The sequence below is a fragment of the Saccopteryx bilineata genome, chromosome 2 (assembly GCF_036850765.1).
Source record: "Saccopteryx bilineata isolate mSacBil1 chromosome 2, mSacBil1_pri_phased_curated, whole genome shotgun sequence".
NCBI classification, from domain to species: Eukaryota; Metazoa; Chordata; class Mammalia; order Chiroptera; family Emballonuridae; genus Saccopteryx; species Saccopteryx bilineata.
The window spans coordinates 335,270,820-335,297,026 of NC_089491.1; the positions used below are offsets into that span (position 1 = coordinate 335,270,820).

The window sequence follows — 26,207 nt, forward strand, 5'->3', positions numbered from 1 at the left end:
AAAGATAAAGACTTTTTAAAACATAACTATCATCACATCTAAACTAATTAGTAGTAATATTTTAATGATATAAAATATTCAATGTTCAAATTTTCAATTATCTCATAAATGTTATCATTCATTTTTATAGCTTGTTTGAAGTAGTACCCAAATAAAGTTCACATGCAAAGCTAAGCTTAGTTGCTTTGTCTGTAAAATCTTTTAAAATATATATATGGGTTTCCACTGTAATATATACACATACTTGCAATTTATTTGTTGAAGGAATCAAGTCGTTTGCCCAACAGAACTTCTCACAGCCTGGATTTTACTCATGACATCCCCAGGGTGTAGTTCAACATGTTCTTCTGTCTCCTGTGTTTCTTAAAACTATCTATTGACTATCAGATTCAGACTTTATTTTTTGCAAGACTGTTTTACAGTTATGTGTTTTGCCATTGGGAAGTACATAATGTGTAACAATCTCTTCTTTTATGATGTTGCCTAGATTCATCTGTCTATTAAGGATTGCAAAATAGTGATATTTTAATTCTATTATTCCTTGAGTTGATTTTCTGACATGTGCCCATGGTGGCCAAATAGGTGTTTTGTTATTTGCTTTTGTTTTTTAATTTTCCTTTGAACTCACTAATTGAAACACTGTAATTCAATACATTTTGTTTATTATTCTTATTAATGTTGAAGTAATCCCTAATTGGCCTGTGGTAGGTAATATAGTCAAATTTGCTCCTGAATTCTTTTGACATGACCCTAGTAGTTTTTGATAACTCCTTGCTATTTGGTATGATAAGATGGTCTAGGCTTATTTTGTATAATTCCACATACTAAAAGTCTATTATAGATATTTAAGGAAAAACCATAGGACAGAAACTATAATAGCAAAAGACTGGAAACAACCACATACCTATTAATAAAGGACTGGTTGACAAAGTATGGTTCAGTCACACAGTGGAGTTCTGTGCAGTTAAAATGGAAATAAGACTCTTTAGATCCCTCTGGTCAGGTTCTCAGTTGATTAAAGCATCATCCTGATACACCAATGTTGCAGGTTCAATCCCTGGTCAGGGCACATAAAAGAATTAACAAGTGAATGCATAGATAAGTGGAACAACAAATCAATGTTTTTCTCCCTTTCTCCTTCCTTTCTCTCTTAAATCAATCAATAAATAAAAATTTGAAAAACCAGAATCTTTAGGCATACTTATATGGGTTGATCTTTAGGATATATTATAAGTAAAAAAGCAATGGGGCCTGACCAGGCGGTGGCGCAGTGGATAGAGCGTCGGACTGGGATGTGGAAGGACCCAGGTTCGAGACCCTAGGTCGCTAGCTTGAGCGTGGCTCATCTGGCTTGAGCAAAAAGCTCACCAGCTTGGACCCAAGGTCCCTGGCTCGAGCAAGGAGTTACTCGGTCTGCTGAAGGCCCGCGGTCAAGGCACATATGAGAAAGCAAACAATGAACAACTAAGGTGTCGCAACCAAAAACTGATGATTGATGCTTCTCATCTCTCTCCATTCCTGTCTGTCTGTCCTTATCTGACTCTCTCTCTGTCTCTGTAAAAAAGAAATAAAAAAGCAATGGGGAGAAAAGTAGTCTAGGATGCTATCATTTATCTAAAAATGGATATAAATATATTTACACATATACATATTCAGATATACACACAATATACATGTATATATACTTGCTTATATTAAAAAACAAATAGTTGAAGGATATATATCTACATCACAAAGTAATAGTTACCTATAAGAGGTGGGAAGGAGAAAAGTGGAAGGAATGGTGATAGAAACTAGACTTCTTTCAATTCACCTTGTTTTATTGACTTGACCTTGGCATCATTTAAATATTTTACATAATTATAAAAAATATTAACTTAAAAATGCAATTCTTAACTTAAAAAAAAGACTAATTGTGTATCTGGTTAGTGGCATACAGAGAACTATTTTTGAATAATTTTAAGAAACATCAATTTGACTACATATCTGTGATGGGACATAACCTAAAAACAAAAAGAACTGCGAAACACTTTTTTTTAATAAATTTTTATTAATTTTAATGGGATGACATCAATAAATCAGGGTACATATGTTCAAAGAAAACATGTCCAGGTTATCTTGTCATTCAATTATGTTGCATACCCATCACCCAAAGTCAGATTGTCCTCCATCACTTTCTATCTGGTTTTCTTTGTGCCCCTCCCCCTCCCCTTCCCCTCTCCCTCCCTCTTCTCCCTGCCCCCCCCCTGCCCCGTAACCACCACACTCTTGTCCATGTCTCTTAGTCTCGTTTTTATGTCCCACCTCTGTATGGAATCAAGCAGTTCTTAGTTTTTTCTGATTTACTTATTTCACTCCATATAATGTTATCAAGATCCAACCATTTTGTTGTAAATGATCCCATGTCATCATTTCTTATGGCTGAGTAGTATTCCATAGTGTATATGTGCCATATTTTCTTTATCCAGTCTTCTATTGAAGGGCTTTTTGGTTGTTTCTATGTCTTGGCCACTGTGAACAATGCGGCAGTGAACATGGGGCTACATGTGTCTTTACGTATCAATGTCTCTGAGTTTTGGGGGTATATACCCAGTAGAGGGTCATAAGGTAATTCTATTTTCAGTTTTTTGAGGAACCACCATACTTTCTTCCATAATGGTTGTACTACTTTACATTTCCACCAACAGTGAATGAGGGTTCCTTTTTCTCCACAGCCTCTCCAACACTTGCTATTACCTGTCTTGTTGATAATAGCTAATCTAACAGGTGAGAGGTGGTATCTCATTGTAGTTTTGATTTGCATTTCTCTAATAACTAATGAAGATGAGCATCTTGCGAAACACTTTTTAACAGTCTTCGGTAATCATGTTGTTGGTAGTGTTGATATTGCTATTCTGGGGGATACGGCATAAGCCATGTTAACTATAGGATATTCTCATTCTATCATGCTCCGTGACCTTGAGAATCAGGATTCTCAGTGTGGGGGGAGGAAAATATAGATGAGACGAGGTTAGGGAAAAACTCTGTAGTTCTGAATTTGTATTAGAAGTTAGCAATATAAACTTATGATGTGTATGTATATGTATAGATATGTTTCCTAGCTCCTCTGTTCACTAAAAAGGACCTAGAAACAGTAACTAAGACAGTAGCAATAAGTACCATTGGTATCTATACAGTAATCTGGCTGAGGTAGCAAAAATGTTCACGCACACACATATATATATCATAAACGTATATACATTCACATGCACACATGTTTATTATGCCATGTGCAACATCAGTTACTTATCCATTTTTCTATTTCTGGACATTTGGATTACTTCCAAATCTTTGCAGTTATATGTAATAGTGCAACAAAGCATTTGCACACTTATTATCTCCTAAGTACAAATTCCTGTTAGTGGAATTACGTGGCGAGAGGGTGGAAACATATGCAAGGTCTTGATAAGTATTGTCACATTGCCTCTATAAAGGTTTTAACAAGTTACACACCAAGCAGCAGTGCGGGAGAGTGACTGCTTCATCCCATTATTCGTTATGGACTTCTTAGACATTTACTTTGACACATTTCTGCCGATATGAACTAAGTCATGTAGTTTTCTTTTCTTTGTTTTCCCCCTTACCTGATATTCTTTTTTTTTTTTTTCTTCATCTTTCTGACTCTGGAAACAGGGAGAGACAGTCAGACAGACTCCCGCATGCGCCCGACCGGGATCCACCCGGCACGCCCACCAGGGGGCAACACTCTGCCCACCAGGGGGCGATGCTCTGCCCATCCTGGGCGTCGCCATGTTGCGACCAGAGCCACTCTAGCAACTGAGGCAGAGGCCACAGAGCCATCCCCAGCGCCCGGGCCATCTTTGCTCCAATGGAGCCTTGGCTGCGGGAGGGGAAGAGAGAGACAGAGAGGAAGGCGCGGCGGAGGGGTGGAGAAGCAAATGGGCGCTTCTCCTGTGTGCCCTAGCCGGGAATCGAACCCGGGTCCTCCGCACGCTAGGCCGATGCTCTACCGCTGAGCCAACCAGCAGGGCATTACCTGATATTCTTGTAGAAAAGCTTTAAAAATTGAGAATACCACATGGACAAAAGACACTGAAGTAACATTTCTGTATTTATGTTCTGAATTAATAACTCTGTACCAACAGAGATTAGAATGACCTGTCAAACTAAATGCATTACTTATAAATAATGTGTGGAATTGCTAAGATGTTTGTTGCAAATGTACATACCACAAATGTATTAAGATATTAACTTTCATAGCTTTTCAATAATTTCGTGGCTACTTTTGAAATTCCTGGGAGGGGATTATCACCTTACAGTTGCAGAACTCATTATATGAAACTTTATTTCCCAGATACACTGTAGAATAGTAAGTAACTTTGCAAATATTTCTTACTTTAAATATCACGAAAGCAAATAAAAAGAAAGTAGATTATGGATAAAAGATCATGAGTTGTTAGACTAGAAAGATCTTCAAGATCATCTGGTCTGGCTTTTTCATTTTATCCTTTGGGAAACTAAGGTGACAGTTGACTTCCCTGAGGTTGTACAGCTGATCTGTGACAGAGCGACATAAAAATTCAAAATGATTCAGTATAGTGTCCTCTTTGTGTAACTTCCCAGAATAAACACAACTTGAAGGCAGTATACAAAAATAAAAATAATTGTTGTTAGGGAAATGGGATATGGAGGTGTTTTCCTTTGAAATTCTATTATGTTATTCTATTATGTTATCTAATGAAACCTATAGAAAATGAATCAAAAACTACATTATAAAATCTGGTGAAAGAGCACTTCTGTTATTTGGAAGCTAGAAATAAATTGTTCAATTAAAATGTACAGCATCTGAATGTCACACACACACACAATTGCAAATACTTGATTGGCATTATCTTACTGAATTCAGCAATAATCTCAAACATACAGAGGTTATGTGACTTGCCCCAGGTAATGTCACGAGTGTCAGTCAGGATTGAACTTAGGCAGTCATAGACACAGTGCTTTGTTTTGAAGTTTCAAGCCTCAGTGGTCAATTTCATGGCTACTGAGGGTTGCTGTGATGATTGTCTGCCTCTTCCAAACTCCCTCTCTACAAGGTCAAAGTTTCCACCTTATAAGTTCATTCATTTGAATAATATGATACAATTCCCTAGAGCAAAAACTTTTAGAAGCAGTTCTTAGAAACCCCTCATCTGCCATTTGCTATGTGATTTTTCATTCCTCATCTATAATATGGGTCTGAAAATATCTACCTCATTAAATTATTGGAGGATTGCATAACATAAATTATATCCGTGTTTAATAGAATACCCGACACACAGTCAATTCAGTAAACAATAACTGCTATCATCAGCTATGGTTGTCATCATCATTATTACCGTTATCAACAACATCATCATTATTATTTATTTCCTGTTGGCCATTTTTTAAAGGCAAAAACTTGTAGAAGGGGTAATACATTATCCAGAGGGCTGGTGACTCATCAGCTATTCTTCTGACAGGAAAGAGCAGAGGGGAAGGAAAGGTAGATATTGAAAAGAGAGGCGGAGGACCCCAAAGACAACTTAGAGCAGAGTTTTCCTCCAAACTAGTCGGGATAAGTTTACAGAACGATTCATGTGCAGTCCAGTGCTCTTCTGTGGGATCCTGTCCTTTTTATCAGGTGTCCTGAGTGTTAGGGAATGAGGAAGGCCTCTTGTATCCAGGAAGGCTGTGGACACAGATCATCTGTTCTTGCCCAAGGACTCCCAGGCACCGAGGCCACCTGCCCGTCCATGCTGCAGTGGTGGAAGTGGGCAAACAGCCCTACGCAAACACTTCTGTTTACTGTGCCTGGAAATAGGCTTTTTGCCATGGAAAAATTTCTCATTGTACCCATAGGCACAGGGCACAAATTGCACAATACAAAAGAAGCCTTATGAAGACTTCTTGCTAACCTGTGTACATGCTGTGCTTCAAGATCAGGGCCACGTGCCATCTCTGAGGGGTCATTCCACTTTCAGGTACAGTCTAAAAGTGGCCTTCCTTCCCAGCTCCTCCTCTGGTCACAGATTCCTGCGGGCTTACTGTTTTATGCTACCGGCCTCACCCACAGGTCCACGTATCCCATTATTTTGTTTCTCACTTTTCTTTGTTGGGAAAAGAACCCAAGGACATGGTAAAATATAAAATAGTGCAAAAGGGGTATTAAGTGAAAGGTACATCTCTCTCCCATCCCTATCCCCAGGGCCACTGGGTCCCAGAAGTAACTGCTGTCTGTCTATTCAGAAAACATAGTGGGATGCCTTCTCTGTGACAGCCACTGTCCTAGGTGCTTAGGGTTGAGTACAAACAGACAGATAAGATCCCTGCCTTCTGGTTGGAATCGATGAGTCACAAACCAGATACACAAACAAATAATCACTTAAAATATTAAAAAGTGATAAATGATATAGACAGCAATAAGCAACGAAGGGGTGGGGAGGGGTAGGATAACCAGGGTTGATGAGGTGGTAATTAAACGAAGTACTGAAGGGGGAGAGCAGAACTATTGTAAAGAAAGAATGTTCCAGAAAAAAGGAAAACATGTTCAAGTCAAGTTGGCATGCTGGGGGGGGGGCGTTTTAATTAGTTTTAATTATTGATTTATTTTTGTTTATAAAACACTTACAAAGTACTTACTACAGGTCAAACAGTTTTCTGAGCAATACGTTTTTAGTCCTTTCAATAAGCCCGGACATTGTTACTGTCATCGGACAGGGACTGGGTTTGGGGCAGGTCTGCCTCAGGTCAGCCTGTAGCATGTGGGTTCCTGACTTTGTGCAAGAAAGATTTCCAACATTTAGTCAAGGTGATTTTGAGAGGAGGAAGGGAGGAGAAGCAGATGGGCGCTTTACCTGTGTTCCCTGACCAGGAATTGAACACAGGACTTCCACACAGCAGGTTGACACTACCACTGAGCCAACCGACCAGGGCCACGTTATATATTTCTATTGGACAGCACTTGTTCTAGGCTATTCTTCACAATAATTTGATCAGCTGAACGGTATTATCATTCCCACATTATGGGTGAGGAAATTGAGGCTTAGAGAGCTTAAATAAATTGCCCGTGATCATACATCTGTGGCTTAAGCACAAATCCGTCTGTCTCCAAGCCTGGATTCTTACCCATCATTCTGTGCTGTCTCTCCACAGTCCAGAAATACAATCCCTGTGACAGAGAAATGGTTATGGTCATTAGTGATGGCTAAAAGCTGTTTACATGTCTCCATTGTAGAGAACAAGAAAAATCATCCATGTCATTCTGTAAGGTAGAATTTAGGTTGTAGTTGGGAAAGAATTGCCTATGGGAAAGTTTCTTAAATATTAACTCTTTTTAACGGTCTAGGCGCTTACTCGCCAAGGATAGAAGTTCGATGAAACAGCTTCAGAGGTTACTTTCATTTCTCTGATCCTGTATTACAATTCATGTCAGATGCACAGGTCAGTCGCTGCTGTAACACTCAAGAGTGAGACAGAGTAGAGTGAGATGAATTAATGCTTTGGTTTTGTGCTTTTTTTTTTTATCCTGTAAAATGTAAGGCTTTAATTTCATCCCATTTTACTTCAATTTGTGAAAAACCTCAACAGAACATTCTTCATAGCAATGCTGCCCTCGTCAAAGTTGTAACAGAAGGAAGGCAAGCTGTATAGGAGATTAAGAATCTTTCCATTGCCTTTCTCCCCCCCACTACCTCAAACCATTTCCCAAATATATGCTTTAGGCCCAGCTGGGTAGCTCAGTTGGTTAGAGCATCATCCAAATGTGCCAAGATTGCTGACTTAATCCCTGGTTGGGGCACGTATAAGAATCAACCAATGATTACATGGATAAGTGGAACAACAAATCAATGTCTCTCTCTCTCTCTCTCTCTCAAATAAATAAATAAATAAATGTAAAAAAAATATATTTTAACACAGTCATGTCAGTATCGTCACCCACAAAGACTTGTCACATATGCATATTAATGCTATTATATTTTAAATACTATAACTTAATCTTATTCTCATTTTATCTATACTTATGTTTAACATGTATCATGATTATAATTTAATTTCAAATACCAAAGGAGAAGCCCAGTTTAGAACACTAATTCCTTGAGCTATTTTTTCAAATAAGAATAATTGGGAATTTTGACCTCAAGGCCTCATCCCAAATGTTTAAGCCTTCTCCTAGTATTAGAGGGTTAGAAATGTTGCTGACAGCTATTAAGCAAAATCACACACACAATATTTACTGGGTTTTTTTTCTTTTTCTCCTGACTACAAATGTACAGACTACCAGGAAATATGGCAACTTGACTCCCAAAAGTTCAAGTGCAGCTCAAAAATCAAACTCTAGGAAGCTACAAAGTTTCTAGATGTGTATGTGCTATGCTTATCTATTTTTATTTTTAAATTCAGAGGCAAAATCTCAGTGCCCCTCAGTGAGTTTCACTTTAGTTTAAAGAGCCACATGGAAAACAAAACCTGCAGCATTCGTTTCTTGCTTAGTCATCCCTCCTTAACATTCCTTAGCGGTTCCAAACTTGCTTCAGATGAGAGATGACAATGGAAAGAAGTCAGAAAGACAGAATGGTGTTGGGAAAAGTAGATGGCGCTGGGATTCAGATGCCTGGAACTCTAATTGTATTCCCACAACGAATTAGCAACAAGGCCCTGCCTGGGGAATGTAAGTTTCACAAATACTTAGAGGATTCTGATGATGTTCAAAGCAGTGTAGTAAGTGCTCTAGGATGAGATGGGGATCTCAAGGAACTTATCACTCAGAAGGAAAGAAAGCCTGTTCACAAAACTGCGGTATCAGGCCCTGGCCAGATGGCTCAGTGGTAGAGCGTCAGCCTGGCATGCAGGAGTCCTGGGTTCGATTCCCAGCCAGGGCACACAGGAGAGGTGCCCATCTGCTTCTCCACCCCTCCCCCTCTCCTTCCTCTCTGTCTCTCTCTTCCCCTCTCGCAGCCAAGGCTCCATTGGAGCAAAGTTGGCCCGGGCACTGAGGATGACTCTATGGCCTCTGCCTCAGGCACTAGAATGGCTCTGGTTGCAACAGAGCAACGCCCCAGATGGGTGAAGCATCGCCCCTGGTGGGCATGCTGGGTGGATCCCGGTCAGGTGCATGTAAGAGTCTGTCTGACTGCCTCCGCGTTTCCAACTTCAGAAAAATACAAACCTTCCCCCCCCAAAAAAAACAAAAAAAAACTGCGGTATCATATGGCACAGAACGTGTGAGTGATGGGATAGCACTCATGCAAGCACAGAAAGAGATAAGTATAATTCCAGCCAGGGAGATGGAGGATGATGTTGTGAAGAAGATGATGCTTGGGGTGGGTCTAGCAGTATGGGTAGCGTCTTTGGGTGGGGCTAGAAGGAAAGAGACTGGGAAGGGGAGATGATGTAAGCAAAGGTGTACATTAAGAAAGTGCAGAGCTGGTTTAGGAAACTTGTTAGACAGGAAGGCACAGTTGATTCTGAAAAATGATAGGTGATAAGTTTTGGCCCCTAGATTGGAATCAGATTGTGGTAGAGCTTGAATTTCACTCTGAGGAATTTGGACCCTGTGTTGGTGGAAGGGGGAGCGCAACAGAATTAAAGGGCAGACCCATGAATGAGCAGCTTGGCCAGGCTGAGCGCCGACAGCTCTGAGAGGTACGAGTGGTGAGCAGAAAGACAGAGGGGGGTGGAGATCGATTAGAACTTGTTACGGTGGGGTTCTGGCAATGGGGATGGATAGAGAAGGCCCACACAAAGACATTTTGGAGGGAGAATTGACAGGGCTTGGTGACAACTGAGGTTTTGAGCATTGACAAGTCAGAGACTTGAGATGCTGAGTATGTAGAAGGTTTTGACCAGAAAGATGCTGAATTTGATTTGAGGCATATTAGCTTATTCAGAACATATCAGCCCATCTTATTAAACACAAGTCATATTCCTAACTCCTCTTTTTCTAACACCTTTTAATGCCTTCTCACCCCAATCAAAATTTTAAAAAATCCTTACAGGGGCAGATAAAGCCTTCCATGTCCTGCTCTTTCCCTTGGGTCTCATCTCCTTCCTGGTGCCCCACTCAGAGGGCAGGAGCCACCTGGTCCTCATGCTGCCCCTCCAAGAGACTGCCCAACGTGATTCTGCCTTAGTCCCTCTCTTGGCGAATTCTCTACCTGAAGCCTTCTTTTTAAATATAATTCTCATACCTTACACCGTTACATTTTTTCAGCTCTTACTCAAATGCCATCTTTCTAGAAAGGGCTTTCCTGGTCATACTACATACACCGGGTTAGCAGTCACCAACCCCCTCCCCCCAGCCACTTCCTGCTCCCCCCTTTGCTGTTTACCATTGTGCTTATCACTACCTGACATGCAATGTATTTACTTGTTTATTATCATGGTCCGGAAACTGTAAAGCTTAATAATGGAATCATCCGATGTTTTCAAGGGCACAATGAGGTTTGCTACTCCAGCACACCATTATTGGGACTGTACATAGATATAATGCCTTTGAAAAGCAATTTGGAACTAAATACAAAGAGACATGAAATGTTGATGTCCTAGAACATTTTCATGTTTTGAAAATCCATTCTGAGAAGATAATCTAAACTATGGTAAAGAAAATATATAGAAAAATGTATAATTGATACAGTATTTTCAATATTAAGAAAAAAGAATGATTCTGAACATCTAGCAATATAAAGGAGATAGTTAAATTAAGCAACTTACTGTTCATTTACTTAATGATATGTTATTCATTGTTAAAAAGGTAGTTATGAAAAATTGGTTAGCAATAGGAAAAATGTTTATGAGATGTTACATTTAAAAGCACAGGATCCAGAATTGTATATAGTATCATTTCCGTTATCTTTAAATATACCTATTAAAATAGACAAGGTGGAAATTTAACCCAAATGCTGATATTAAATATATTAGGCTAACGGGATCATAGGTAGTTTATTTTTTTCTAAATTGTTTAGATTTCCTATATTTAGGTTATATCCTTTCTGTCATGTGGTTATTTTATTTGTTTAAATAATATATCTATTTTTTGGCCTGACCTGTGGTGGCACAGTGGATAAAGCATTGACTTGGAACGCTGAGGTAGCTGGTTTGAAAACCTGGACTTCCCTGGTGAAGGCATATCTGGGAGTTGATGCTATCTTCCTCCTCCCCCCTTTTCTCTCTCTCTCTCTCTCTCTCTCTTCCTCTCTTCTCTAAAAATCAATAAATTTAAATTTTTTTAATAATATATATTTTTTAATAATCAGAAGAAACTGCTGCTACAACTCAACTCACCCTCTGGACTGCACTGTCACCTATCAATGAGAAGAGTGGGTTTCCAGGCCAATGGAACCCACAGTTAGGACTGAAGACCACCAACACTGGTGGCGCGACAATCCAGAGTCCCTCGAGTCACAGACCCCCCACCACCTCATCCCTGACTTCTCCTTCTCTTGCCGCTATAATTTTGGGCTGTGCCCTCCTGGTTAAGATGGTCACAATCACGGAACCACGATGGTGGAGAGCGCACAGCTTGCCTTTGCGTCTTGACAATGTTGACGCATCTGGACTGAGGCTAAGCCACCTCATCCCTGTCTCTACCCTTCCAGTTGGCCTTGTGTTAGCTGCCCCTCCCCACGCAGGCAGACATTCAGGGTTCCCACTGTGCTCTTCTCCACAGTGCTCATCATTGTCTGATATATTTCGTATGTGCTTGTTTATTATCAAGGATTTAAAACTGAATGGTTACCATACATAGGTGGTACATAAAAATGAGACTCAGAGACATGGGAGGGCATTGGGGGGAGGGGGAGGGCACAAAGAAAACCAGTTAGAAGGTGACGGAAGACAATTGGACTTTGGGTGATGGGAATGCAGCATAATCCAATGTCAAAATAACCTAGAGATGTTTTCTCTGAACATATGTACCCTGATTTATCAATGTCACCCCATTAAAATTAATTTAAAAAACTGAATGGTTAAAAAAATACAAAAGAAATAATACAACATCTACCAACTGTCAAGTAAGCTCTCTTTATAGGTATATTACCTCATTCTATCTTTACAAGCCAGCAAAATATGTGATACTCACATTTGAGGGATGAGGAAACCAGGGCTTGGAGAAGTCAAACAATTTGTCCAAGTTACCAAATTGGAATTTAAACTCTCATCTTCTGACTTCAGCTCCTATGCCCTTAGCCTGTACATTAATGAGCACACATTCACTATAGAAGTAGCTGAAGCTAATTTATTATACAGGCATAGGCAAAAGTAGGCTTACAGTTGTGAGTATGTGAAACACAGAGTTTATTCCTGTGTTTTTTTAATTATTGTATTATTTATTTTTATTACAACTTGTAAACTGACTTTTGCCCACTTCTGTACAGACATTGCTCAGGCAAAGCAAACAATGGAATAACTGAATAATTCAACCTAAAACTCTCAACCAGTTGATGTCAAGTGTCTTTGTGTCTGAATTAACCAATTAATTGTTTCAGGTTTTCTCTCTGTGTGTCCACAGTGTCTTAATAACTACTGAAGGCCCTGGCCAGGTAGCTCAGCTGCTTAGAGCATTGTCCTGGCATGCCAAGGTTGTGGGTTCAATTCTTGGTCAGGGCATTTATAAGAACCAACCAATAAATGCATAAATAAGTGGAATAAAAAAAATAGATATTTCTCTCTCTCTCTCCCTAAGGTCAATAAATAAAACATTTTTAAAGTAACTATTTGAGATTCTAAAATTAGCAATTTGAAGTATTTAAACCATCTTGGTTATCTGTAGCATTCTAAACATTTAGCCCTTAACTAAAATAATTTTATTTGTTTTGATTAGTAGCCTCAGTTGAAGGACTTAGCTCTTTTGGGAACAACAGCAACTTTTTTGATAAAATAAAACCCTCAGTTATTAAATATAAAATTAGATTCTTTCAATGGGTTATTTGGACTTAAGAACTGAGACTATTAATAGAAGACATGTAAAATGTCAAAAGGAATGTAAAACCCAGTTATGAGTAACACTATTTCAGAGGAAATGTCTAATGAAAAGAGATTTTTCATTTAATAGCCCATTTATTTCAAGCAACAGTCAGTTTAGTAAAGATTCTAAGTAAATTTGTTGCAATGTGATTGAAGGAATTAAGTATATTTTTCTAAGAAGTATCAATCATAATGTTTATCATTATCACAGCTCAACAGTATTCTTTCTTGTCTGCCTTCTTTGACTGAAGTTCCATGTAGAAAACCCTTTCAGCTCCTGACACAGATGTGAGAAACCATGACACAATCATCCTCATCATAGCTAACATTTTTGAGAACTTACTGTGAACCAGACTTTGTTATAGACTGCACCTGATTATCCGATTTTAATGATCAGAACCCAGTAGAGTAGGCACTACTGTTATACCTATTTTATGGATGAAGAAACCGAGGCATGGAAGTATTAAGTAACTTGTTCAATACAAGTTGTTCTATTGGTTGTTTCATCTTTTCTGTGATCTGAGAAAATAACGCTTTAAAAAAAAAAGGCCTGGCCGGTTGGCTCAGCAGTAGAGCGTCGGCCTAGCGTGCGGAGGACCTGGGTTCGATTCCCGGCCAGGGCACATAGGAGAAGCGCCCATTTGCTTCTCCACCCCCACTCCTTCCTCTCTGTCTCTCTCTTCCCCTCCCGCAGCCAAGGCTCCATTGGAGCAAAGATGGCCCGGGCGCTGGGGATGGCTCTGTGGCCTCTGCCCCAGGCGCTAGAGTGGCTCTGGTCGCAACATGGCGACACCCAGGAGGGTCGCAACATGGCGACGCCCAGGATGGGCAGAGCATCGCCCCCTGGTGGGCAGAGCTTCGCCCCCTGGTGGGCGTGCCGGGTGGATCCCGGTCGGGCGCATGCGGGAGTCTGTCTGACTGTCTCTCCCTGTTTCCAGCTTAAGAAAAATGCAAAAAAAAAAAAAAAAAAAAAAAAAGAATGTCAAGTTCAACTATACAGCTTTTATGCTAAAAGGAAAACTGAAAGGCTTTCTGAATTTCTGTGGCTGTTAGGCCAGTGAGTAATTCCACTGGAAAAGTAGTTCAGTGAGAGTTGAGATTTTAGATCTAAAAATTCTGAAAGGATGTGTTTCCCATGAATAGACTGTAATTCCCTCACAATCCTTTCCTCCATCACCCTGCACTATAAACTTCCCTTCGCTGTATTAGCATGCTTTCATCTCTGAGGGCTGTTTTGCTGGTGGAGCTGTCCTTGGTCTGGGAGGTCTGAGAAGAGCTTTGCCTGGAGTTTGTGACTTTGCACAAAGTTGCTGCACTTCTCAATTGATGCAGAGAAACCTGCTCATCCACCAGGTAGAACAGATTGGAAGCATTCTTAGGAGAGGCTATGAAAACTCTAAAGTGCTTCCATGTAGCACATTTTTATTTTTCTCTCTATTTAAGTGGTGCTTTGCCACCTTAGATTGGGAAACGGGAATCTGAAGCTCACTTCACTCTGTTAAATAGTTGTGAATACCTACTTTGTGCATAATCCAGTTCTTACCACCACAAAAGAGAAGGATACGTTCCTGCCTTCCAAGACTTCACACTCCAGTAATAAGACACTAACACATAAAAACATCAAACAATCCAATGATATAGAAAATATGGGTTAGAAGCAAATAGGGTACTATGGATACCAAGAGTTAGAAGTTAAAGACAGGGTAATGGGGGAGGAAGTATTTCATTATTTATTTACTTATTTATTTTATCTGAGAGAAGGGTAGATAGTGAGGTAGGTAGACTCCTGCATGCGCCCCAACCAAGTTCTACCTTGCAATCCCATCTGGGGCTGATGCTCAAGCACTGAGCTATTTTAAGTGCAGGAGGCTGATGTGCTCCAAAGGAGCAATCCTCAGTGCCTGGAGCCATGCTTGAATCAATAAAGCCACTGGTTGCAAGAGGGGGAGAGGTGGGGTGGAGAAGCAGATGGTTGCTTCTTCTGTGTGCCCTGACTGGGAATCGAACTCAGGATGTCCATACACTGGGCCTGATGCTGTATTCACTGAGCCACTGGCCAGGGCCAAGAAGCATTTCATTAGATTCTAAAGCAGTGTTTGGCCTGACCTGTGGTGGCGCAGTGGATAAAGCGTCAACCTGGAAATGCTGAGGTCGCCGGTTCGAAACCCTGGGCTTGCCTGGTCAAGGCACATATGGGAGTTGATGCTTCCTGCTCCTCCCCTTCTCTCTCTGTCTCTCTCTCTCCCTTTCTCTCTCCTCTCTAAAATGAATAAATAAAATTAGAAAAAAATGTTAAAAAAAAACAAAGCAGTGTTTGGGGGTCCTTCAGGGAGAGAGAAAATTTAATATAGGTCTTGAATAGGAGGAAGCTAGTCACAGAGCAGAGTGTATAGTTAACCCCACTTACCTAAAAATGAAGTAAACAAAAACTGTATGTGTATATTAAATGCAGAGAGAAAGAATTGGAAGGATAGTTAGCAAATTGGGAGGAGGGGGGTGTGTAGTCAACAGGTGATGGGGGAGAGCAGGGCAGGGCTAGAATGCATAGGGACTTCCAGTTTTACTGTCCATAAACTTCTATAGCGTTTGAATGTTTCTCCAAATATTATGTAGTCATGCATAGTTTTGTAGAATTAAAAAAAATACAAAATTTACAAAAAAGATGAGTAGTTTGGGGTTTGTAGAGCAAAAGAAAGAAGATTTTCCAGGTGAGAAGAGCTTGAGTCAATGCCCCAAGGAAGAAAGGTACCGGGAGTGAGCGGCCAGAAGTGTGGGGCCAGCACAAGAGGGATGGAGGAGGAGTGTCGATGGGGCCAGATGGAGAAAGGCTGTGTGTGCAAGACCAGGGAGTGTGAGCCCTTCACCTGTGACCAGAGCATTGATGAGCCACTGGAAGATTTAGTTCAGGGTTGATTAATCTAGCTGCACTAGGATTAATTTGTTTGTGAGCATACACAAAGATAAACTAAAGTTAGATAATATGAACTAAAGTCTACCTATCTGGCATACCAAGAAGCCCATGGAAATGTCTCCTATAGTAACTGCAGCAAGAAAGGCTCTGGGCCCTGGCTGGGTAACAGATGGTTAGAGTGTTGTTCTGATATACCAAGGTCGTGGGTTCGATCCCTGGTCAGTGCACAAGAAACAACCAATGAATACATAAATAAGTGGAAAAACAAATCAATGTTTCTCTCTCTCTCAAATCAATCAATAAATTAAAATTCTTTTTTAAAAAGGAAAGGCTCTGACTATGCAAACCTGTTGCTAGAATTTTCAGTAACCACAGAAAGATAGAAATGCTGTCAAATTCAAGTGGGGAGAAGCCGCTTACACTTGATCCACAGTATTAATTTCACCATAAATCTTTGCATAATGTTTGACATCTATGATAAATAATTCAAATGCACAAGGAAGATTTTGATCCTTAGCATAAGAGAAATGACTAAGTCAAATTTGTTAAATTTGAGTAAAAATTACTTGATTTTAAAGACAAAAATCAGATGCATTCTTATACTATGGGATTTGTTTTATTTAATTTAGCCTTTCCTTGGGTAAACTGGCGAGTCGATATTATCTTTAAATTTGTGTTTAGAATTATAGCACTGTTCAACTATCACATGTATATACACATTATGTTTTAGTTGTAAACACACACATATTCATACAAAACAGTATAACAAAAATCTATAGCTACCTAGGGAGTGGGGATGCAACACTCCTACAAGCCAATCTCAAAGAGAACAATCTAATGTGAGGAAAAATACTGTAGTTAGTTGAATCTTGAGTCATGCATTGTGACTCATTTTAAATGATTGGATTTTGGGTGAGATGGATTTTTTTTTTATTGACCAAAAAGTGGAAGAGGGACACATGAGAGTCCCAGTGTGATAATTGAATTAGGTTTGTAAAAAAGAAAAGAAAAAACCCTCCACAATCATCATCTACTGCAAATTATCTTTGTAAGCAGAAGTGATGCTTAAAGAAGAAACTGACAATTAAATTTAGGTGGCAGTTTTAACTTTCCCTCTTCAAACGTTAAAGACTTTCAATCCTTTTTTCCCCTTGATGACCCTCACCCCACTCTGTTGCCCTTTACTCAGTGGGGCAGATGAAATTCTTCATAGGCAACGCTGAGTTTTCCTGCCTGGTGAAGAGAAAACAGATAATGGGACAGGAAAGATTCGAAAAAGCTTCACAAATTATGTGGAAAAAGTGATTCCCCATTTCATATGTTGCATTTGCCTCAGAACACCTTCTCTGTTCTTCTTAATCCTTCTTTATCCTTTAAAATTGCTCTGTGGCATCTCTTCCCATCACGAGAATGAGGGCAGCTCAAGGCATCTGACCTCTGCGTGTTGGGAAGAGGCAGGAATGAAAGATGATCCTGTGCCTTATGCGATTAGACAGGCTCACACATTTTAGCAAGACAATTTAGGAATAATAATTCTTTTTAAAAATCCTTTTAAAAAATCTTCTATACCAGAACAAACAGAAAAACCTTCTAATCATTTTAATGTAATTCTTAACATCAGTTTTATCAATTTAATTCAGCAAATATGTACTACTATCTGCCAAGTTGAATTTTTAAAAATCAAGGAGTCCTGATAGCATTGTGCTAATCAATAGGGTTACAACATCTTGGCTTTTAATACAGTTTAGACAAGGGAAGTCTTTTCTCTGCCTCTTTCCTTTCTTTCCATTCTCTCTCTTTGTCTTTCCTCCCCAGCCCTATCTTCCTTTCTGATGGATGGGCACCCCATATGTATCTTTATTTGGGAAGCAATACATTATTTGAACTGTACCTAGGACAGTCTGAAACCTCACAGATGGAAAATCTTTTTAAGTTTGATGTTCCCGTACACATAGAAAAAAGATGGAGCTTCTACGGATAACAACAACTTGCGCAAAGGCTGAAAAAGGATATTTATGAGTGCAGAAATTATTGAGAAGGTTATTCTAAGCAGAAGGATGAGATTTGATTTTGCAGTTGCACAAAAGAGAGGAAGGAGTAGAGGCTGGTGGGGAACGGATATGCTAAGATAAAGCTAAGATAAATTAGGAACATCTAGAGAGTTAGGAAATATTTTAGACAAAAAAATAATAACAACCACCCTCAGTTTATCTATTTGTACATCAACATATTTGAGATGAAACACACAAAAATATGCAAAAACATAAATATCCCCCAAAGCAAAGGAACAAATACTGCATTCATTCCCTGTGGAAATCAGTTCGTTTATCAATAGTTTGTGACCTAAAATGAGTTGGGAAATTTACTATCTTCCTTTCAGTTCTGCTTCCCTTCTAAGTTCAGGGGTAAAACTTTTGAAGTTTTTATATATCTAACATTTGTATTAAATTTAATTTTATTAAAATAGAAACATATGACTATGTTTAAATTATAACATAACCTATGTATTTATAATCTGTGTGAAATAATTTGAAATATAAAATTAATCGTATTCTTGTCACATATTTATATAATTAAAGAACTTGATCATAAAAATACTATCCTTTATTTTCAAATAATTTAATTACTTCAATATTTTGCTTTTGTGATATTAAAAATGCTTCATTTTACGGGCTTTTTAAAAAAAAAGATTTATATTTTTTTCTTTTTCTAACCAACAGCTAAATTTGAGGTTCTAGTCTTATGTCACAGATGATTCTCATTGGTACAAGAAGTTTATATTTGTGGGAGGAGGGATATAGAGACTTCTTGTTCTTTGAGCCTTCTATACAAAGTTTTTGTCAATTGTTTCCTGATGTCCCTTGTTGTAGCTGGCCAGCAATAAGCAAAAATAAAGCTGGGACTGTGTCAAAAAAATTCGCTGGCCCACGTTCATCCTTTTTCAGCAGAGTTTACTCAATAGCGTTCCCCATTCAGCCACTGTGCCAGCCAACGGGAACAGCCCGTTGTTGTCTGCAATGAAGAATAATTGGAAACATGGTTCCTGTTTCGTTTCCTGCAAGTAACAATTCATCCATTTAACATTCTTTTGGTGCTCCTGAATCCTGTGCTGGACAGTGTCGTGTTGACTGTTCAGTTGAGGCCAATTGGAGCAATGTTCACCTTCTGTCTTGTGGCTGACCCTCTGACTGTAAAACAGTGACAGCCATCCGATGGCCTGGCCCCTCCACCTGGAGTTAATTACATGTGGCACAAGAAACTTTATGTAGATAGATGGATAACGCTAAGCAAGGAGGCATAATAATAATTATATAAGAAATTACAGCTGTTATGATCCCTACTCTATAAAGAAACAAAGCACAAGATTAAGTAACTTGCCCAAAGTCACTGTGCCAGCAATCTGTAGAACAGAATATCTGGTTCCATCACTATTTTTCGGTACCCTTTACTACAATATGCTTTCATCTGTTATGGCCAAGTATATCATTGATTTTATAAATCTTCCATACACATATAAAAAAGATTGCATAACCTGACCAGGCAGTGATGTAGTGGATAAAGTGTTGTCCTAGGATGCTAAGTACCTAGGTTCAAAATCCCAAGGTCACTGGCTTGAGCACAGACTCATCTGGCTTGAGTGCAGGCTCACCAGTTTGAGTGCAAGGTCTCTGGCTTGAGCGTAGGATCATAGACATGACCCCATGGTTATGTCTTGACCATTGTTGCTGGCTTGAGGCCAAAGGTCACTAGTTTGAAGCTCAAGATCACTGCTTGAGCAAAGGATCACTGGCTCAGCTGGAGCACCCCGCCCCCCATCAAGGCACATATGAGAAAGCAATCAATGAACAACCAAAGTGCCACAACTATGAGTTGATGCTTCTCGTATCTCTTCCTTCCTATCTGTCCCTCTTCTAAAAAAAAAAAAAAGAATAAGAAAAGAAAGAAAAAGAAAAAGAAAAAGATCTCATATTCTCTTTCTGTGAGGTATAAATTTACAGGTTTTATACTGTATGCTAATCATACATATATACTCAGATATACCTACATGTATAATAACAGGCTTATAGGTTATATTATCCTAGTTTTCTATATTCTTGCTTGTTTTTGCCTTTATATTCTAGTAAATTCTGAAAGAGATATATTAAAATCTACTACTATGGTTATCATTTCATCAAATTCTATTTGTCTTTCTAGTGGTTTTGATTTTTTGGTGTGTCTTCTTTTTTTAGTGCATAATAGCTGACAACTATATTTTTTTCATGTTTGTACCTGTATCACAGGAAACTGAGCTGGCTATACTGTATATAAAATGATACTCAAATAACAGTGGCTTATATAAATAGATATGCCTTTTGTTTCCAAACATAAGATATGTGTATTGGTAAGAAGTTCAGGACCGGTAGAGCGGTCATCCGGAATGCAAACCCCATTTGCCTTCTGTTCTGCCGCCTTTTCTGAGTGGTATAGATTCTCCAAGTTATAGTTGCAATGTGGCTTCTGCAGCACCAGCCATCACATATACATTCCAGTCATAAAGGAGGAAAAAAGGAAGGCAAAAAGAAGTAGTTTCCAGCTGCATTAGACTTCAGCAAGCCCTGGCCACTACACTGTTTACAACTTACTCTCTGTCCCTAATTATAAGAGAGGATAAAAAAATAATAATTTCTTTTTATTTGGACATATTGCTGTGCCAAATTAAATTGAGGTTTTGTTAGCAAGGACAAAGAGGAATGGGCATTGCATAGTCATCTAGCAATTTCTGTCACAGTTCCTTTAAATATTACATCTTCCTGTTCTTATTTACTACTTTTGGCCGTAAATTTGGTATTAACATTGCCTTTCCTGCTTTTGTATTTGCCTGACACGTATCTGCCCAATCATTTCTTTTCAAACTTTGTCACTTTATTTGAGGAGAATTTCTTATACATAGCTTAATTTTGCTTTTTTAGCCCAATCTGAAAGTTTGTCTTTTGAAAGAGAAATTCAATTCATTCAAACATATAATGATAACTGATATATTTATTGCTATTATATTCCATTTTATTTCTTTACTGATTTTTATATTTCATTGTTGTTTCCTTTTTCCCTTCTTTCCTTAAGTTTACTGCGTTGGTCCTTTTTAAAAAGTTATTTTCCATTCTGTTAAGTTGAAGTTTTCCTATGAAGTGCTTATATCTCGTAAAGAAATCAGTGGTCCTTTTCTGACTCAAATAACCTGGATCTCATAGATTCATTGGGAATGTGCTGAGGAAGAAGGGCAATTTAGTCCTTCAGTGGTGAAGTAAGGTCTTTGGCACCACATAATAAAGAATTTTGTATTCCTCACTTCCTTCAACATCACACATAGGCAGCAACATACTCCTAAGCAGAGCTGGACATGAGCTCAGGTTTCACTGAGCACCAATCCTCGGTGCAGCCCCTCCTGATTCCCTTCTGAATCTTACTATTGAAGATAAAAAGTAAAGCTATTTTCCTAGATTCTAAACGTCCACATAGGGACGCTGGCCTGGTAGCTCAGTTGGTTAGAGCAGTGGTCCCCAACCTTTTTTGGGCCACGGACCAGTTTAATGTCAGAAAATATTTTTACAGACCGGCCTTTAGGGTGGGACAGATAAATGTATCATGTGACTGAGACAAGCATCAAGAGTGAGTCTTAGATGGATGTAACAGGGGAAATCTGGTCATTTTTTTAAAATAAAACATCGTTCAGACTTAAATATAAATAAAACGGAAATAATGTGAGTTATTTATTCTTTCTCTGTGGACTGGTACCAAATGGCCCACGGACCGATACCGGTCCCTGGCCCAGGGGTTGGGGACCACTGGGTTAGAGCATTGTCCCAATAGGTATAGTTGTTGGTTCAATTCCTGGTCAGGGCATATACAAGAATCAACTAATGAATGCATAAATAAATGAAACAATAAATCAGTGTTCCTCTCTCTCTCTCTCTCCGTGTCTCTTCCTCTCTCTCTGAAATCAATTTTTTTTAGAAATCCACATGGGAATGGGTTACAATAAGTTTTCATTCTCTAATGCAAACAAAGTTACTGGAGGTGATAAAGCAGGTAATAACAAAAAATAATACTGCAGTGCATTGTGTGGCTTGTTATCCCCATTGCATTTGTTTTAAAAGCAGTTTTAAAACCTTTTTACCCTGGGAGGCTTGAGTTCTACAAAGTTTGGTATAGTTCAGTAAGGAACTCGCATGTGAAATTTAGCTGTAGATTACTTGGTGAAATTATTAAGCCTTTTTTGATTCTTTTACATGTACATGATTATATTACTTCTGAAAGAAGCCTTTTATCTCTTGTCTGTCTTCAAATTAAACCTTCCACTACATGCCACAGCAGTATACTTATTCCCAGGAGCAATTAAGATTCCTATAATTAAATGATTGGTACAAGGGTTACCATGTAGGTAGAAATTCTGGGGGGGGTTTTCCAATGGGGAACAATATAAAGAAGAAATCAAAGCTATGTTGAAGCCATATAACTTCTGCCCAACTCCATCATTTTAATGTCCTTCTTTTTTAAAACTTTAATTATTATTTTAGATTTCCTATGGGTATGATTTGGTTACAATTTGATAACACATTTGGATAAATCTTTGAATAATAATTCCATAATTTATACTATTTGTACTTTGTAGATTTATTTATTAACATATGTAAAATATTGGCTCAGTGGTAGAGCGTTGGCCCGCTGTGAGAATGTCCTGGGTTTGGTTCCCTGTCAGAGCAAACAGGAAAAGTGCCCATCTACTTCTCTACCCCTCCCCCTCTAGCTTCTCTCTCTCTCTCTCTCTATCTTTCTCTTCCCCTCCTGCAGCTATGGCTTGATTGAAGTGAGTTGACTCCAGGCACTGAGGATGGCTCTGTGGCCTCCGCCTCAGGTGCTAAGAAGAGCTCAGTTGCTGAGCAATGGAGCAACACCCCAGATGGGCAGAACATCACCCCCTAGTGGGCTTGCCAGGTGGATCCCGATTGGGGCACATCTGGGAGTCTGTTTCTGCCTCCCATGTGTGTGTGTGTGTGTGTGTGTGTGTGTATGTGTGTGTAAAACAAATCAAATAAAGAACCTATTACATGCAAGAAACTCTATCCCTTGAAACTTTTGGGTTGTCATATTTGTCCCCGGGGCTCTCTCTCTCTCTCCCTTTAACATCAAGTATAGAGTGATCCCTCCCAGTATCTGCCACTCGCCATACATTATGGGGGCAAAGAGACAAAGAATCAATTCTTTTGTTGGGAGCACCTCCCTCATCACTACTGTTTTCTTGAAATGTCTTAAGCAGAGAGAGCAAGGCATGGTGTCATAAGAAAAGAATCATTAATAAAATTTAAATCTACCACTTCTCCTTTGTTAGCTATTTTCTCTCTAATGTTGACTCTAAACGGGGCTGGCCTCACTTCTGCCCTGGGAGAAGTGAAGGAGGTTTGAGAGTGAGAAAGGAAAGTGTCTGATGAATCTAATCATTTTAGGAAAATATATATGAAAAAGCATGTAATCAGGTTTGAACATTAAAAGGTATTGGCATGTAGTATGCATTTAATTTATACTGGCTACTAATAGCTATTAAAAATGAGGCTTTACAAGATTGGCCATATGTTGAATCTGGATGATGGGTTCATTAAGATGGAAGTTGGGTCCATTTTTACTGTGCTTTCTGTCTTTGGGTATATGTTTGAAATTTTCCATCATACAGAGTTTGAAAAATAAAATAAATGAGGTTTCAGAAAGTTATTCTGGATTGGTTAATTCTGGAAAAGAATAAAACCTCATAAAAACAGCATCATTAATATCCTCATCAATGGAGTTCAACTCTGGGTTGGCCTCGCTATGTTGACAAAACGCTTCAACCCTGTATGTAAGTCCTGTAGTTGACACTCTATGATTGAACTCAGGGGGAAAAATAGAATCATATAGCTTTCATGAATTCACTGAAAATACTAAAATTGAAAAATCTCAGCCAGAGATGACGATACTTATCAGAAATGAGTTATCAGATCTCTACTTATTGTTACTTTCATGTTATTTGAGCTCAGAGTATTAGATGGGGAATCAGAAATCTATATGAGCCAATCTCTAGAATATGCAATTTATTTTATATTGTAGTGTTTCCACTTTTTCTCCCTAGTTAAATGAGAAAAAAACAAAGAACAAAAAACCCTGAGACTAAACTCAGTATCTTCCAGAAGCATTTTGAGGAAGGACCACGTTTGAAAGAGTTTTCCAATGTATCAGACAGAATTCTGTTACTACAGGGAGACAGTTTTCTTTGTTAAGCCCAAATGGAATATTAAGACTATAAACAGATGAATCATTTTTAAAATCTGTTTCATAGGGTCATTTCTTTGTAAAATTTCCTGCATAGGGTGCCACATCTTTCATTTCTTCTTGGCTGGCCTGAGCTAAGAGCAATGATGTACCACTCTCATGTGTCCAAGATGTGCTAGAATTTAGAAATATGCTTAATCCCTGCCTAGGGTACCATTGCAGTAGGTTAATGTAGCAGAGGAAAGACCCTGAAACTCTAGTTGATGACAGTGCATTGATCTCAAGGAGTCCTTGCTTGAAAGATGTGACCATGGCACGCTTTGTGACTTTTGTTTGGTTTGCTTAGATTTCAACCTAACTTTAAAGTACTGTGGGGTAAAATGCACTAGGGAACATGTCACACAGTGTCAGGAAGATGTGGAGTGGCTGTGCCACTCAGATAAAATTAAATCCTGAGAAACAGAACCCCGAAAGGAACTGAATGTGAAGGAGAAAGGGAAATACAATCATTTATCATTAAAAAATCAATCAGATACTTACTAAGCGCCTCTGCTGAAGATGTCTTACATTTAGGTAGTTTGCAAATATTGGTTTACAAAATACTTTTACGTATGTTATCTTATTTGATTCTTCCAACAAACCAGTGAGATAAATAGGGCAAACTGAAGATGAGGAAATTGCATCTCAGAAACTTACATGCTTCCTGATGGCCTTACTCCTAGCTGCAGTGGGCAGGGGGCTCAGAAACTACCCAGGTCTTCAGACACTGTCCTGTGGTCATTTCCCTTCCCCCACCCAGTACTGTGCTCCTCCATTCTACTTAGTCTGTGGAGGATTCAAAAAAAAAAAAAAAAGACATCATTCCTGCCCAGCAAGTTTATGATCTAGATGAGAAAAATGCAAGTTTTACATAATGGAAACAAGCAGAGAATTAGTAAGTGTTAAACTGTATGACACGGGCTATAAATACAATAACATTTGGATTACTTGGCAAATAAGGTGTTATAAATTCTACCCAAGCCCTGACAAATATTTGTCAGTACCCAAGAAGACTGGTCAACTGGATGTTTCTCAAATATTCCAGCCAGGTCACCAGTGTTCTCCTGGAAAAGGCCCAGGATTAATTACTGACCAGGAGGAAAGCCTGCAGAAGAGAAAGGGCAAAACAGTGACTTCTTATACCTCATCATGCACTTGCAGGTACAATCTCGCATAGCTCTGCAGCGACGCACGATTGCTTGCAAGAACGGATTCTTGAATCGTCAAATTCGTATTGGACTCAGTTGTGCCTCAGACTGAGAACAGGAAGCTGGTGGGAGCTAGTCCTAGCTCTGGCCCATCTTTGTTCGGTCCTTCAAGTCTTCCATGGAGGCCACCAAGCATATCTTCTTTTTGTATTCTTCTATTTACCTAATTGCAAAAGGAGTAAAAGGGGAAAGTTCCAATTAAACTTTTTCTTTATTTTTCAATCACAGTTGGCACACAATATTATATTAGTTGTAGGTGTATAGCATAATGATTGGACCTTTGGAAAACTTACAAAGCGATTGCCCCAATAAGTCTTGAACCCATCTGACATCATACACAGTTATTATAATTTATCGACTCTACTACCTACACTGTACTTGACATCCCCGTGAAAGTCCAGTCCAGTTTTTTGAACACTATCTGGAGGCAGGAGAATGTGCCCATTTGTTCTACACTCAGAGGGACCATGACTTAGAGGGTCTGCAGGGACTCAGTGATCACTTGTATTTTCTGATGTCCTAACGCTCAAACCGAAAACTTCCCAAACCCGTTTGTTTCGGAAGCAAAATTCTATTGGAAATATGTGTTCTTTCTTTTTCAGCAGAGCAGGCCTGCCCTCAGAGACAGCTGAAGGCCAATCAGTCTCTCTTCCTGTGTCTTTCCTACTGAGTGGCATATTTCCTGGGAGGCCCCATGGGAACTTCCAAAGCCATCAGGGAGTGACTGGCAGCAATCCTTGAGAAAAAAAAATGCACAAGGCTGGCCAGGTTCACCAGCATTATGGACATTC

At 39.1% G+C, this 26,207-nt stretch overlaps 1 protein-coding gene and 1 long non-coding RNA gene across 4 annotated transcripts in view; one reads left to right on the plus strand and one right to left on the minus strand.

Annotated features, from left to right (window-relative positions):
- MKLN1 (muskelin 1) overlaps positions 1-26,207 on the plus strand; it is a 328,173-nt gene that overhangs the window by 32,593 nt on the left and 269,373 nt on the right. The gene's annotated exons all lie outside the window — the stretch shown is intronic.
- Positions 25,324-26,207, minus strand: part of LOC136326420 (uncharacterized) — a 115,764-nt gene continuing 114,880 nt past the window's right edge. The window contains exon 4 of the long non-coding RNA XR_010729445.1: positions 25,324-25,579. This is a non-coding gene — a long non-coding RNA (uncharacterized lncRNA). The remainder of the gene's footprint in view (positions 25,580-26,207) is intronic.